Genomic DNA, 13,931 nt, shown 5'->3' with positions numbered 1-13,931 from the left:
TCAATGTATACAAGCAAGGCTATATCCAAATGATGAAATGGTTGAGTTACTTTTACTCATAAAAAGTGCCACTTGCCTACTAGATTTTACATTATACTTTTATATTATTGTCTTGTTGTATTTTACTAAATAAAAAATTAATGGTTAATTGATGATCAGTTACTTATCAGTTACATATTACATAAAAAAAAAAAACAATAAACAGGGAAAACATGGATCTGTCCAATACACTGGATTCCTAGGACTGGATTTGTGAACCCTTTTAATTATTTGTTTTCAAACTGCTTAATTAATGCATTCAGTAATCATACTATAAGTTTAAACAAACACTTAGAAGCTGTATTTAATCTCTACATACATAACTACATATTACCTGATTATAAATGAGCTGTCAAAAGTAAGAGAAAAAGAATTACACCTGAAAGAAAACTACTGAAATAAATATCAAATTTACCATAATAAAGAATATACAGTATAATATATACATTCTGTATGTGTGTAGTGTGCAGAGTAGTCCTAGCCTCAGTATACACTCTGAGATATTCTTGAGAAAATTTAATCAAATTATTACCCTAGAAAGTCTCATGCACAATTAAAATCTGAATTATGATGAATCGTTTTTAATCACCTCTGAGTCTGAAAGTGTATAGTCTTCTGTCTTCTGTAGAGAGGGCTAGACATCTATGACTAGTGAGAAAAAACTACAGGGAGAACAAGCTGTACTTTTTGGTCTGAAAAAAGAAATATAATTATTTTTCACTGCAGCTTCTTTTTTGTTTGTTTGTTTCTTCTCACGTTGCTATTTTTAGGTTTTACATATGTGCGGACTTCAGCAAACAAACACACCTTCTCATAATCTATGAGTTAAACTTGGGAGTGGTTTTATAACACTGATAGCTTGTCAGTGGAACAGCTAAACTGGAAGGCATCTGCTGGGAGATTGAATTTTATTAGTTTGCTTTGTACTCTATTTCAATAATGTTTCCTAGGCCACATTTGCTCTGCACTTCACTGATTTTATGGCTTCTCTCTTTCGACAGTATATTGAGCTCCTACACTGTTAAAAAATGGTACTGCGGCTAACCTTCATCATCACCAGCAGCTGGCCCAGGTTGGCCTTTATAACTTTCTTACTGATATGCTGAATATGGTGTGCAGTATGATATATAGAAGCACATTTTTCAGTATAATCATACCATGCAGGCTGAGTGCACTGCACTGATTGTAAACCAAACCGTGTGTATGTGTGTATACACTGCACAAAAAATGAGTGCATGGCCCCGTATCATTATTACACATATGCACCAGGCCTCAGTAATCAGGCCTCAGTCACTGGTTTGGTTGTGAGAATAGATGAAGTCCTTGGTGACCTGACCTCCATTAGAACACTCATTCACAGCTGATGGGGCATGATAACATCAGCTATTGATTAGGGGATAGAGAAAAAAATGACGAAAGAGGAGAGAGGGAGGGACAGACAGATTGAAAGAGGTGAGAGGGAGAATGAAGAGAAAAAGAGGAATGGAGAGAGGAAGGTGAGTTGCTGTCTAAGCAGCTCAGAGAATTGATCAGGTCTGTGACTCTGGCCCTTGATCTCAGCTCCAGACCAATTCACTCAGCTTTCCAAAATATGCCATACTCACTTCCATCCCAACCCAGGAGAGCTTTGAATCTAAATGCAAATCAACTTTAAGGCAATTAAACAACCTGCCGAACATGATCTTAACACAAGCAGGGAATAAAGCAATATTTAATCTTAATCCTCAGCCCCGGAATACCATAATTGATCACTAGTTATTGAAAAAGTAATAATTAAAAGAAATGTAAGCTGAAACTTTGAAAGGAATCTAAAAAAGCAAAGATTGTTTCTCATGCTGTTATTAAAAATGCTTTTTTTAGTGTTATACCTACATCCTTCATTTTAAAGGTGACCGTGGACTTGAATATTATTCATTGAACAGCTGACAGATAATGCCATTAATATAAATTGCAAAAGACATTTGGTGCCACGTAACTTTGAAACTGCCCCTTGCAGCAGAATTCCATGAGTCCTGTCTCCCATTGATCTCATCTTTGGATCTAGGTTGACTTTTTTTTCTGATCGATGCCCTGGGGGAAGATTGAAGCTGGGTTGGAGGGGCTGTCGATGACTGACATCAATGATGTAGAACAGTGGTGAGCCCAACTGCACTTGGTTGTCCTGACCTGAAGTGAGGCACGCAGCCACGGCTGGCCAAGGACAAAAGGAGGACTTGGCGGCACTGAGAGCTGTAGCAGGTGCAGGCTCTTCTCTTGCCCTGCTGGGACTATAGAGCAAGAACGATGGGGTGCTTCCTGTTCCCCACACGACCAGCTACAGGCCAGGACGATGGGATGTTTCCTGTTCCCCAGCCAGAGCTCAAGAGCCCACAAGACAAAGACAGAGATGGAGTGCCAAAATTTAGTAGTACCGAAACCCTGGAAAGACTAAAATATTGCCATTTTGTCCACACTTCAGCCATTCTGGACTGAATATAGACTCTGAGTGTCTGTATGAGCATTCACATGGAAGGCTGGCTGGAATGTTTTTATTTTGGAACTCCATCTGCTCTATGAGCCTGAGCAGCAAGAGTGGGGTTTTCTGATAGATTAGGCTGTTTTTGTGTGACATGCTGATGACAGCCTGTGCAGCTGAGCACTCAGAAACATGGTGTTCTTCCATATACAGGCCCTGATACTGATCACCCACAAACAAAAGTCTTGTACACAGGTCAGTTTCACACTGGCAGTTTGTAGTGCAAAGGACCTATATTTTTCAAGGGATCTTCCATAGGCTTTTTATTATAGTTAAGGTTTCTTAGTCTCTAAAACGGTTTTAGTTTGGAACTCTTTAGGGATGGGGAAGCATTTTGTTCTAACGTGCTACAACAATTTGTAAATCCCTGTGATTTCATTAACTGCCAAAATTAGTTTATTTTCCAAAAACAGCACCTCGTAAGATGTTTTTTTTTTTTTTATCTCTTATGTCTCTTATAGGAATTTGACAACTATTTCATTTTTTATTAACTTAAGAACATCATATTTTTATTTGCTTATATTTATGTTTAATGTTATAGAATGTCCACGAAACAAGTTCCTTCCTCTTATCACTTACTTTATACTTGCTATAAATAGTTGTTACCTCACCAACCTGTCTTTTTTTCTCTCTTGTGAAGCTATTAGACAAAAAATACACTATTTTCAGAGTTTGCACAAAATACCATATGTGAACCTTTGACTCATATATCACAAGTACAATCATTAATCATTAATGGGATCAGAGCACAGCTAGAGCTAACACTACATCCAACTCTGACTTAAATATGTACGTCCTTTGCAAGGAGTGAAAAAATAAGGATACTTGAATAAGGGCAGGTTATCTGAAGCAAAATTCTGCTGGTTTTCCTGAAAAGAAGGGAAGCTTAAAAGATGATTCCTTGCAGTGAGAGACTCAGCTGAGACTGTGAGGCAATTTGCATTCAGACCACAAGGCCATATGAACCAGCTTTATGCACCAGAAACAATGGACCTAATGTAAAGAACAGCTTGATGTATTCATGAGACTAAACTGCTTAATAAACATTCATATTTATACTGCTCATCTAAAGGCTGGAGATGACTGAAACATGACAAAGAGGCAGAGGAGCCTCTGTTTCTCTCCTTCTGTCTGTGTAGGGTGTATTTGATGATTAACCAGCATGCTAGCTGACACAGTGGAGGTGGCTGGCCTCTAGTGGGAGACACTCTAAAGCAGAGCTTTCCAAGCGAGCCAACCTCAGAGCTGCACTCCTACATGTTTTCTGTTTATATCTCACTGGGATGAAGCTCTAAAACTAGTGCTGCTAAAAAAAAAAATGCTGCTATGGTTTCACACACAAGTGGTTTCTCCAACTGTATTTTCTTCATTGAGTCAAAATATTTCATGGCATTTTTTTTTTCAAACTAGACAGGCTGATAACAGACTGATATGGATCTCTAAGTGTGCAAGATTCATTGCCTGAATTCAACACTTATGAGCAGACACCCACATGTAGTCTTCCAATAGTACAGTATCTACCATCATCTTTTCACCTCTCTCAGTGTGTCAAAATGCATCAGCTAGGGGCCGGATTTTGGCCTGATGCTCTAAAGTTCCACTTAATACCCTTATCTTATGCACTGTTTCCATTTGGTGTCTTGAGTCTGGACCTCTGGGATGGTCTGGAATTAAAAATCAGCCTATCTCTGAAGTGTCATACTACATTTGACCAAAAATCAAATGACATGCATTATCTAGTATTATAGCATAGGGCTTCATTAAGTCTGACATAGAACGTCACATAAATAAGAACCCTATAGACATAAACAACAAAGGCTTTGTGTGAAAATGTAAATCATTTTCTGTATAACATTGTAAAACACAACACTACTGTACCAATTTAATCTATTTTAATCAATCAATTTTTGTTACTTTCACCCCTCATGGATATAAAAGAATACTTTCCTTAGCCATTACCAGCAGCCAATATACAGTATGTGTGCTATCAAAGCTTTCCTTTTCTACCTCTTTCTCTGCATCACCAACTACAGAATTAAAAAATAATAATAAAATAATGGGAGTTCTGCCTAATCATATTATTTCTTGGATTAGCATAACTGTTGAATAAATAAGGTTTGCTCTACTCTGGCCCAAAAAGGTGTGAAATCCACCTGAAGACTTAAATCAGCAGTATTATGATTTGCTTACACACACATAACTCCAGTCAGGATTGAGACAGAAAACAGGTAATGTCCAAGGCCACCTGGGGAAAAGTTAATGTTGACCAGTTACCATCCTTACTCATTCATTCACTCACTGTCTCGCTTTGGGAAAAGACAGAGCGGCCAGTTCAACTGGAGCTGTCAGTTCTCTCTCCTGTAACAAGTGCACCCATCACAGAGAACTTGGCAGAGAGGATGGATGGAAGCACGCTGAGGGTTTATGGGAGATGACAGCTTCTACTAAATAAAAGCACACATGCACACAGACAGTGGACAGGGTAGAGGACACGAGGTTCCTGCTCTTCTCGACTGAATGCAGACAAAAACAACCTGAGCAGAACCTATCATACCCATCACTATTAATCAGCTGCAGTAGGACAGAGAGGTGACACAGGGTACCTTTGTAACTTAATATAGTATAATATAATATAATATAATATAATATAATATAATATAATATAACATACACACACTTTCACACCTAGGAGCTACTTGGCATAGCCAGTCCACATACCAGCATATTTTTGGTGGTGGGAGGAAACCAAACAACCCAGAGGAAACCAACATGGACAAAGTGAGATCATGCTAAACTCCTCATAGACTCAGAGAGTTCAGGTTCCGAGACACTGGAGCTGTTGGGCATCAACGCAACTGTAGCTCGTAACATGTGCTACTGTGGTGCCTGCTGGAATATATTTTAAAAATATAGAGAGGTATATATATCCTAGAGGTAGCGGTAAGCAATATATCATTATACCTGAAGATGTGCAACTTAATGCAACATTTTTATCACAATAGTAGTTTTGCCGTGGTTTTGCTAACAACATGCAAAATAAAATAGTGGAGTCATATTATGACAAACTATATGTTTAAAGATCCTAAATGTCTACTGTCACAAAAATGCAGTGGGCTGGCATGACATGTGAGTATATACGTCCCTACATGCAGATATCTACAAGGTCTGTAGAACATGGGGTGGGCTGGCAGCATTTACAAAACAATACAATTAAACAGTGACCACAGGCAGTGGAACAGTGAACAAACAGCATATTTAGTCTTTTCTGGTGTAATTAGTATCATCAGCATCAGTGGGAACCTCATGTCCTCTACCCTGTCCACTCTGTATAGTAAACAAAATAGTTTACAGTTTACAGCCCATGTTCTCTGTATTTATTGTCCTGTGTATCTATTGTTCCGTGTATCTATTGCTCTGTTCTGTGTATTTATTGTCCTGCATTCATCTCACACTGTTGTGTATTGCACTTTATGTAGTCTTGCGTACTGTTCCTTGTTGCACCATGGTCCTGGAGAAATGACATTTTGTTTTCAATGTATACAAGCTGTTTGCTGTATGTTTGATGGTTATACTGCATATAGCATGTCATGTGCCCTGCTATCAGTGATAGTTGCAGCATTCAGAGCATTTACGTGTGTGCACAGCACAGCACATCCCTGGGTCTCGGTTGTGTTTAGTCAGCATTTCTCTTTATTGAATTGATGTCAATACATGCACAAGTTTTTACATACACTCTTTCTCTCTTGTATAAACAAATGATCTGTTCCTAATGTTTTCTTATGGGAGAATATTTGCATGTATATGGGCTGGATTGTGTAAAGCCTAGAGGACAGAATGCATTTGGCACTTGACTGATTATAATACTAAAGTTAAAAAAAAAAAAAACGGCCACCATGATCACTGTTTCCCTTTCCTTTCCCCAACCTCAGGTCAAGAGTGGGTGTGTGTATATACATTGGAAAAGAATTTTTACATATTCAGACTTGTGTGTGTAATGAGTAACTATGGTTACAACATAAAATTACGCTTGCATCTAGTTGTTGCTATTATTAGCAAGAAAAAAAAAGTGATGTGAATTTGTAGGAAGGGCTGCTTCTGCGAGTATACCGAGAGAAGATTCTCAATCCCTGCTGAACATAGCAGCTCGTTCACCAGTTAATACAAGTTCACCCATTTTCTCCTCTCCTCCCGCTAGACTTTTTTTTCATTCAATCTCCCTATCTTCCCGCAGCAGCCCTCTGAAATACCCACCATGGCCGCACGACAGATCAGCCTGGCGCGAAAGCCATAGCCCCCGTCCTTATTACAGAGGCTTGCACCGCGCTCTAATCACCACCACCAGACCCAGCAGAGAGAGAGAGAGAGAGAGAGAGAGAGAGAGAGAGTGACAGCAAGGGAGAGAGAGAAGGAGAGAGAAAGAGTGATAGATCGTTAAGGGCTAGGGTCTGTGCCTCAGAAGCGGTTGCGGTGTTAACCAGCTTTTCCACTCGTTTTGGTGGATTGAGGCAACACAAGAGAGACCCTCAAGGGGCTAGAGTCACCCTGCACCCCCCCGCTGACACACACTGATAGTCAGTGCTCTCCCAGGACTGGTGGTACCCCAAACACATACACACACGGACGGACACACACATACACACACAAAATCCAACATCAAACAGACTGTGGATAAAGCCAGTCTTTCCCCCAGTCAGTGCGCTTTTTATTTCAGCCTCTGCAAGAAGAAGGGAGGAAATTGTTGGCTAAGCTGCCTTTTGTCAGTGTGCTGCATAGGGACCAGTCTCTCATTTTCCTTCCCTGCTCCACCTTAAAGCTTGTTTTTGGAAAATTGTCGGCATGTTCAACCAGTACACACTGACCCGACACATATGCCTTTCTATTTTTGGCTTATAGCACATCACATGTTTGACCTTTTGAACTCCAGACACTTTTTAAGAAATATGCATGATTGAGAGAGGCTGTTTCAGTGGACAGCAACGATGATTTTTTAAAATCAACTTAACTTGTCTGAGACCAAAAACCTCTCCTTGTGTTGGACTATCAAAGCTGTCGCTGGGAGGCTCAGATTGAACTGCTCCAGGCTTGGCATTCGCGTATGCTTAACTCTGCTTTGCAGGAGAGATGTAAATGCCTACAGCACTTAGTTTTATTAGTGCACATGTAGTGTTATTGTTATTTTTTACATTAAGGAAATGTAAAAAGAATGACACTTACAGGAATCAGTTTTCCTGACAAGACAACTGCTTTTGCTGACAAAGGTGGTGCAGTGAGTAATGTTGCTGCCTCACAGTCCCAGGATTCCCGGTTTGATCCTGAGCTCAGGTTACTGTCTGTGTGGAGTTTTGCATGTTCTCACAGTGTCTGCGTGGGTTTCTTCCAGTTTCCTCCGACCTCCCAAAAATGCTGCTAGGTGGATATGCTACTCAAAATTGCCCATAGGTGGGAATGTGTGTGTATATGGTGTATATGGTGTCCTGCAATAGACTGGCATCCTATCTAAGGTGCACTCTTGCCATGCACCCAGGTTTCCCTGGATTCACCACAACCCTGACCAAGATCAAGTGTTTACTGATGAAGAATAATTGAATGAACAACTGCTGTTTTTGAAAAAAAAAAAGGGGTTCAAATAAATACCAGCTGTCCAAAACATGTTGGTGCTGAAAGAGATTAACTATAATGCACTTGATGGTTTTAGAGCAGCCAAAAACTTACAAAAGCTCTTGTTCAGTTTGTTTAAAATCTTATTTCTGAAATCTAACTTTGAAAGTGAGTCTGTTGTGAATGCTGCTGTAGTTATGGCGTTCTATAACTGTGAGTGATTAAGAGTCTGGTCGTAGTGCTGCTCCACTCCACAAAAATACACACAGCATGGCAATTCATGACATGTGGATGACTCACTGTTCCTGAGCCCACAGAACAATCGTCACTTCAAAGACGTAAACCTTGGGCCTTACTTATGTACTGCATCAGGGGAAAGACAGGAAGTCATCAAAGGATCCAACAGACATTATTCAAGACTTTGTGCGTTGAGGCACTGACACATTCGGCACTATTTACATAGGAACACATTATATTTAGCTTGCCGTCACGACACAGCACATGCAAGTGCCACAGCACTGTGCATCTCGTGGAAGCACCTGAATGCACCTGCAGAGTAATGAGTAATCATAATTACAGAGCTTCAATAGAGGAACAGGCAATATTCCATGTGAACTGAATATAAATACAAAGATAAAGATCTAGTCTGCATGAAATGTGATAAAATTGCTCTCACAGTTAGAAATAGTGAGTAAAATATATAACAACCTGTCAACTGGAATTATAATTTCCATGCTTTTTTGTTGGCGGTGATACAAAACATATCTTACTAATCTTACTGTAAAATATTTTTTTAGTTTATGTTTATCCTCACTTTGCCTTACCAAAACACTTGTGCTGTGTTGGAGGATGGGAGGAGGTGCATTTGTGTGTGTGTGTGTGTGTGTGTGTGTTTGTGTGTGTGTGGGTTGGGGGGGTGTAGTAGATCTGAGTGTGACAGATTTATTACTCTGTGCTCCAGTCGAATGAGAGCGAGCAATAAATAAGGTGTGAGAGGAGAAAGCTCTCCATTGAACATAATCAAGTAGATCCTTTAGACTCGCATCCGTCACTCTTGTGGGTTCAGTGACAACAGGGGGTCCAAGGTGAGGTGAGAGTAGTTCCCTTTATTCCCGAGCTAATATGCCTTACTGTAAAAAAAAAAATACATAAAATATAATATAAAACTATAAAACAATATCTTTACTGCTAGCACCTATAGTAATCAAGGCAATTATTTTGGCAGAATCATGACTGAGTTACTGAGCTTTCTTTCATCTGGCTTGCCACTTTAAACAACATACTAGTTCTCATATTCTTTCATGCAGCACTCCAAAGAGGTCTTTTCTGGTGAGGCATCACTAACTGAACCAATTCCCACTTTATGAGTGAATGAGTAAATGATGCCTTAATGACACTGTGACACCATTTCTGACACTGTTCTCTGTACTATCTACTGTCTTGGTCTCAAACACTCTTTCCATTTCTTTAGCTGAGAACTGCAAAATACAACGGGGCAAGTTCGAAGTCGACTTTAACATCCACAAAAATATAGATCAGTCAGAGGCATATGAGACTACTAAAAAAATGCATATTACTACATTTAAAACTAGTGTATAGGCAGTCTATTATAATACTACTCCTGTTAGTGCTACACGATTAACTGCATATTATTTATAATGACAATTTTAGTAAAGCAGCTATTTAAGAAGAATCCAAAGAATACATTCTCTATGAATGTCTACAGCCTCTGCATTCTCTATAAATGTGTAATGCATTCTCTATAAATGTGTAATGCATTCTCCGTAAACATGTAATGCATTGTCTATAAACATGTAATGCATTCTCTATAAATGTCTAGAGTATTTTCTATAAATCTGTACTGCACTAAAAAGCTATGATACTTGTTTACTGCATTCTAAATAAATAATCTAAATAAATAATCATTTAATCAGTCATTTCTACAAACACCTCCTTGGACTCCACTTTCACTACATTATAAATATAAATATATATATATATATATATATATATATATATATATATATATATATATATATATATATATAACATATGTACATCACAACCACATATGCAAATATACCACACTAATATCCAACCCTTAATATCCAATATTAGGTTGTGTATGTATGTACATGTAAGTATTGTACGTTAGGTTATTATATTATATTATTATGATTTGTTCTTTTCAAATAGATTTTTAAGCCATTTATTCTCTGTGGTGGCACTATACAGAATAATATTCTCTGACCATATACCTCAATCATTTTGTGCTGTCTTTTATTTGCCATGTGTGTCACAGCAGGATATTGACATCATATTGAGAAATGGTATCATCACCAGTCATCATGATGCACAGAACACAAACTGAGGCACTGGAGTAAAATGGCTCACTTCACCACAGCATGATGCTTTGCAACATATATAGCAGCTTGCTCATAGTATGTTCACATTTACTTTGTTACTAGTCATGTCTTTTCATTTATGTCTAGTCCTTTTTTTATTTACATTCATTAAGCTGAGATCTTATTACGGTGCTAATACTATAAACCAATTTTTCTGACACAGGTGACAACATTACATTACATGTCTGTGGGCGCTGTCTACAAAAAAATGTTGTCAAAGCTTATTCTGCCTACAAAGAGTTTGTAAAAATAAAAAAAGGTTGCACAACTTTGAGCTTTGAAATACACCATCAACAAATGAAGCACCAGCAGGTACACACTACCTTTTTAGCCAAATCGTTCACGTCCCACTGGCACAAACATGCTTGCAGGCCTATGACTAGAGAGAACTAACCCAATACTAACTCAGTACCTAGAAATGGTAGATCATTTTTATGTGCTCAGATGTGTTTAGTGAATTATTTGTTAAAACATCTGGCTGCTGGCTGACTTTTGACACACTGTAGACAGCACAGTGTTGCTGTTTTAGTTGTCAGACATGCTTCACTGCTTGAGCAAACAGACACAAGTAAACTGGAAGTAAGACTCTGTTTCTGTCTGTCTCGCTGAATCGTCCTCCTTTTATCCTGACAGACCAGCACTCAACACTCATGATGTTTATGGTCCACATGTGAGTATATACCAATGTACACACTTACACTAATGATATCAAACATTCAAGCTGTAGAGAAATCCTAAAAAATAAAAAAACCTATATGGCAAGTTTTTAGAAGAAAGAAAGAATATTTCAAGATAAAGTGCTTCTAAAGTAGCCCACCGCATTCATTCAACATTTTTTAACCCAAATGAAAAACATTCTTAATAAACCTCGAAATTGTAATGATATTCAGTTCTATTTCAGACGTTCCCTACCTCTCGCCACACTCTCTGTAATGTACATGTGGAAAGCTTGGGCACAGCGCTGACAGCATGACAGATAAATGCGCCGTTTCAAGTAAGGGAAGAGAGCGTGGTGTACTTTTGAATATCACATAAGAGAAGATATGACAGTGAATCTCCGTAGGCAGTTTCTTAGTGGGTGACTGCAACGTAAAACCAGTGCATCTTTAACAAATATCTGGAAATCAAATCAACTTGCCAGCGGATATTTGTTTCGCCCAAATGTAAATACCATGCTGTTGGCATGCTGCTGAGATATGGAGTGAGACATCACTGATTTTACACTCCTCTTTCATAATGATCACATAGAAGTACTTTCCCAGAGAAAGAACATAGCAAGAAAACAAAACAACACTTAGAAATATTCATAAAACAAAAGAATAGTGTGTGCCATTCAGCCCTTCTCTTATATTGCCATCCTCCTGTAAGTATGAGTTGCTGTGTGTTGGTGTATGAAAGCAGGTTTGTGTGTGTAGGAGGTGACAGAGAGACTTGTATACTCACAGTTTGAGCTGTCAGGTCACTCGGGTCCAGCGCTGGATCAGGGGCTCATCCTCTCACAGCTTATCCCACCGCAGGACACAAAGATAGAAAGAAAGAGAGAGTGAGAGCGAGAGAGTGAGAGAAAGAGAGAGAGGGGATTTTTCCTCCTTTCCAGCTCTACACGCTTGTACAAGTACAAGGAAGAGAGAGACACAGTGAAACAGAGTGTAAGATAGAGATAGAGAGAGAGAGAGAGAGAGAGAGAGAGAAAGAGAGAGAGAGAGAGAGAGAGAGAGTGGGATGGGTCTGCAATGCGATCGGTCCTGGAAGAAAGCGAGCATTAGAATCAGTGCTGCTGATTCTTTGGCGTGCTGTGCGTGTCTTCACACATAGCTGTGAGCACAGTGTGGTCAGCTACACACGCCTGCAGTGTGTGTGTATACACACACACGCACACATACATACACACATACACACTCACAAGGAGGGGTGGGGGGTAGTGCCTAGGCATTCACTCACTGGCTGTGCCTTACACTGTGAGAGACATCAGAGAGGGAATGCACGGGAGAGAGAGGGGAGGAGGGACAGAAAAAAGCGGGGGAAGGAGGAGGAGAGAGAGATAGAGAGAGCGGAGGAGGAAAGGATGCACTGACAGTTTCACGCGAGCTCTTCGCTTGTTCTGGCCGCTAACGCAGGCTGACAGATACTGAACGGCAGAAGCAAAAGGCATCGTACACCTCCTCCTTTTCTATATCTCCCTCTTGCTGTGAATCTTACTCACCATAAACATGCAGTCGTTCTCCTTTCACATAAGCCACATTTGCACAGTTACAGTGAAAACGCAAGATGTAAGAACACTGATATAATGGTCTGAAATGCAACAATTGCTCTAAGCTGTGTGTAATGTGATGAGATGGGCTGCACATGCACAAACAGCAATCTATTTCTTTATGCTTTCAGTACTACTGTGTACGTATATGTGACTCAGGTGTAGAGTCAGCCCTGGGAAGACAGGATAGTAACTCATTCAGGTCTGAAACTAGAGCATACACTACACCTCACTGATTTTAATTAGGACGCATATTAGCCATTTCATTCCTGATCTCATTGATTCATTCACTTTCAGTACCTGCTTCATCTTGGTCAGGGTTGCAGTGGATCTGGAGCCTATCTTGGACACACTGAGTGCGAAGTGTGGACACACCCTGTACAGGATGGCAGTCCATCATACACACATTCTCACCTGGGGTGATTTATTGCTGCCAGGCCACCTACTGGCATGTTTTTGGGAGGTGGGAGGAAATCAGAGGAAATCCATGCAAGGCACAGGGAAAACATGTGAAACTCCACACAGACAGTATCTCAAGCTCAGGATTGAACCAGAGATCCTGGAGCTGGGAGGCAGCACTGCACCACTGTGCCACCTGACAACCACAGTATCCTTCAAGCAGGATTGGAACCAGTGACCTAAGGATGGCCTTGTTAGCACTTACAGTCCTCTCCTCTACTCTACCACCTGAGCTATTGAAGGCATCCCTAACCTCGCCACTGTGATTTCAGCATTTCTGTATTTTCAAAAAGTATGTCTCAACTAGGAATGCATGCAGCAAGGAATGTCATCATTATCACTATCAGCGTCATCATCATTATCTTGGCATTCACTAGTACCATGTTCTGCATGTTTCTTTCTACAGTGAAGCCTGTTCAGATTGTGGACAGGCAGTAAAATCCCTCAGGACTCGTCTCACTCCCTTCCTAATTAAATTCTACCTCGTTATCCTGCACGGGAGGCAAAGAGACACAGCGCATCTAAATCCAATCACATCAAATCAGATCTTTGTTTGCTTTTTTTTCTTGTCTTGGCATGCTTGTTTTTTAATAGTATCCCCCTGCTTTCTGAAACTCAGAGTATCAACTTGGAGCAACTGAAATAAGAAGCCTTAAAGGCGCTT

At 39.8% G+C, this 13,931-nt stretch overlaps 1 protein-coding gene across 6 annotated transcripts in view; it reads right to left on the bottom strand.

Annotated features, from left to right (window-relative positions):
- rbfox3a (RNA binding fox-1 homolog 3a) overlaps window positions 1-12,455 on the bottom strand; it is a 327,901-nt gene extending 315,446 nt beyond the window's left edge. For 2 of the 6 annotated variants that reach the window (XM_026914783.3, XM_053238791.1), the window contains exon 1: window positions 12,001-12,448. The gene's annotated coding sequence lies outside the window, so the exon portion shown is untranslated. Of the gene's footprint in view, window positions 1-12,000 lie in introns of all 6 variants that reach the window. The other 4 variants (XM_053238792.1, XM_053238795.1, XM_053238794.1 and 1 more) reach the window with 4 other exon arrangements.
- Window positions 12,456-13,931: the final 1,476 nt, after the last annotated feature.

This window comes from Pangasianodon hypophthalmus, chromosome 12 (genome assembly GCF_027358585.1).
Source record: "Pangasianodon hypophthalmus isolate fPanHyp1 chromosome 12, fPanHyp1.pri, whole genome shotgun sequence".
In the NCBI taxonomy this organism is placed as follows: Eukaryota; Metazoa; Chordata; class Actinopteri; order Siluriformes; family Pangasiidae; genus Pangasianodon; species Pangasianodon hypophthalmus.
This window is presented reverse-complemented; position numbering and strand designations above follow the sequence as displayed.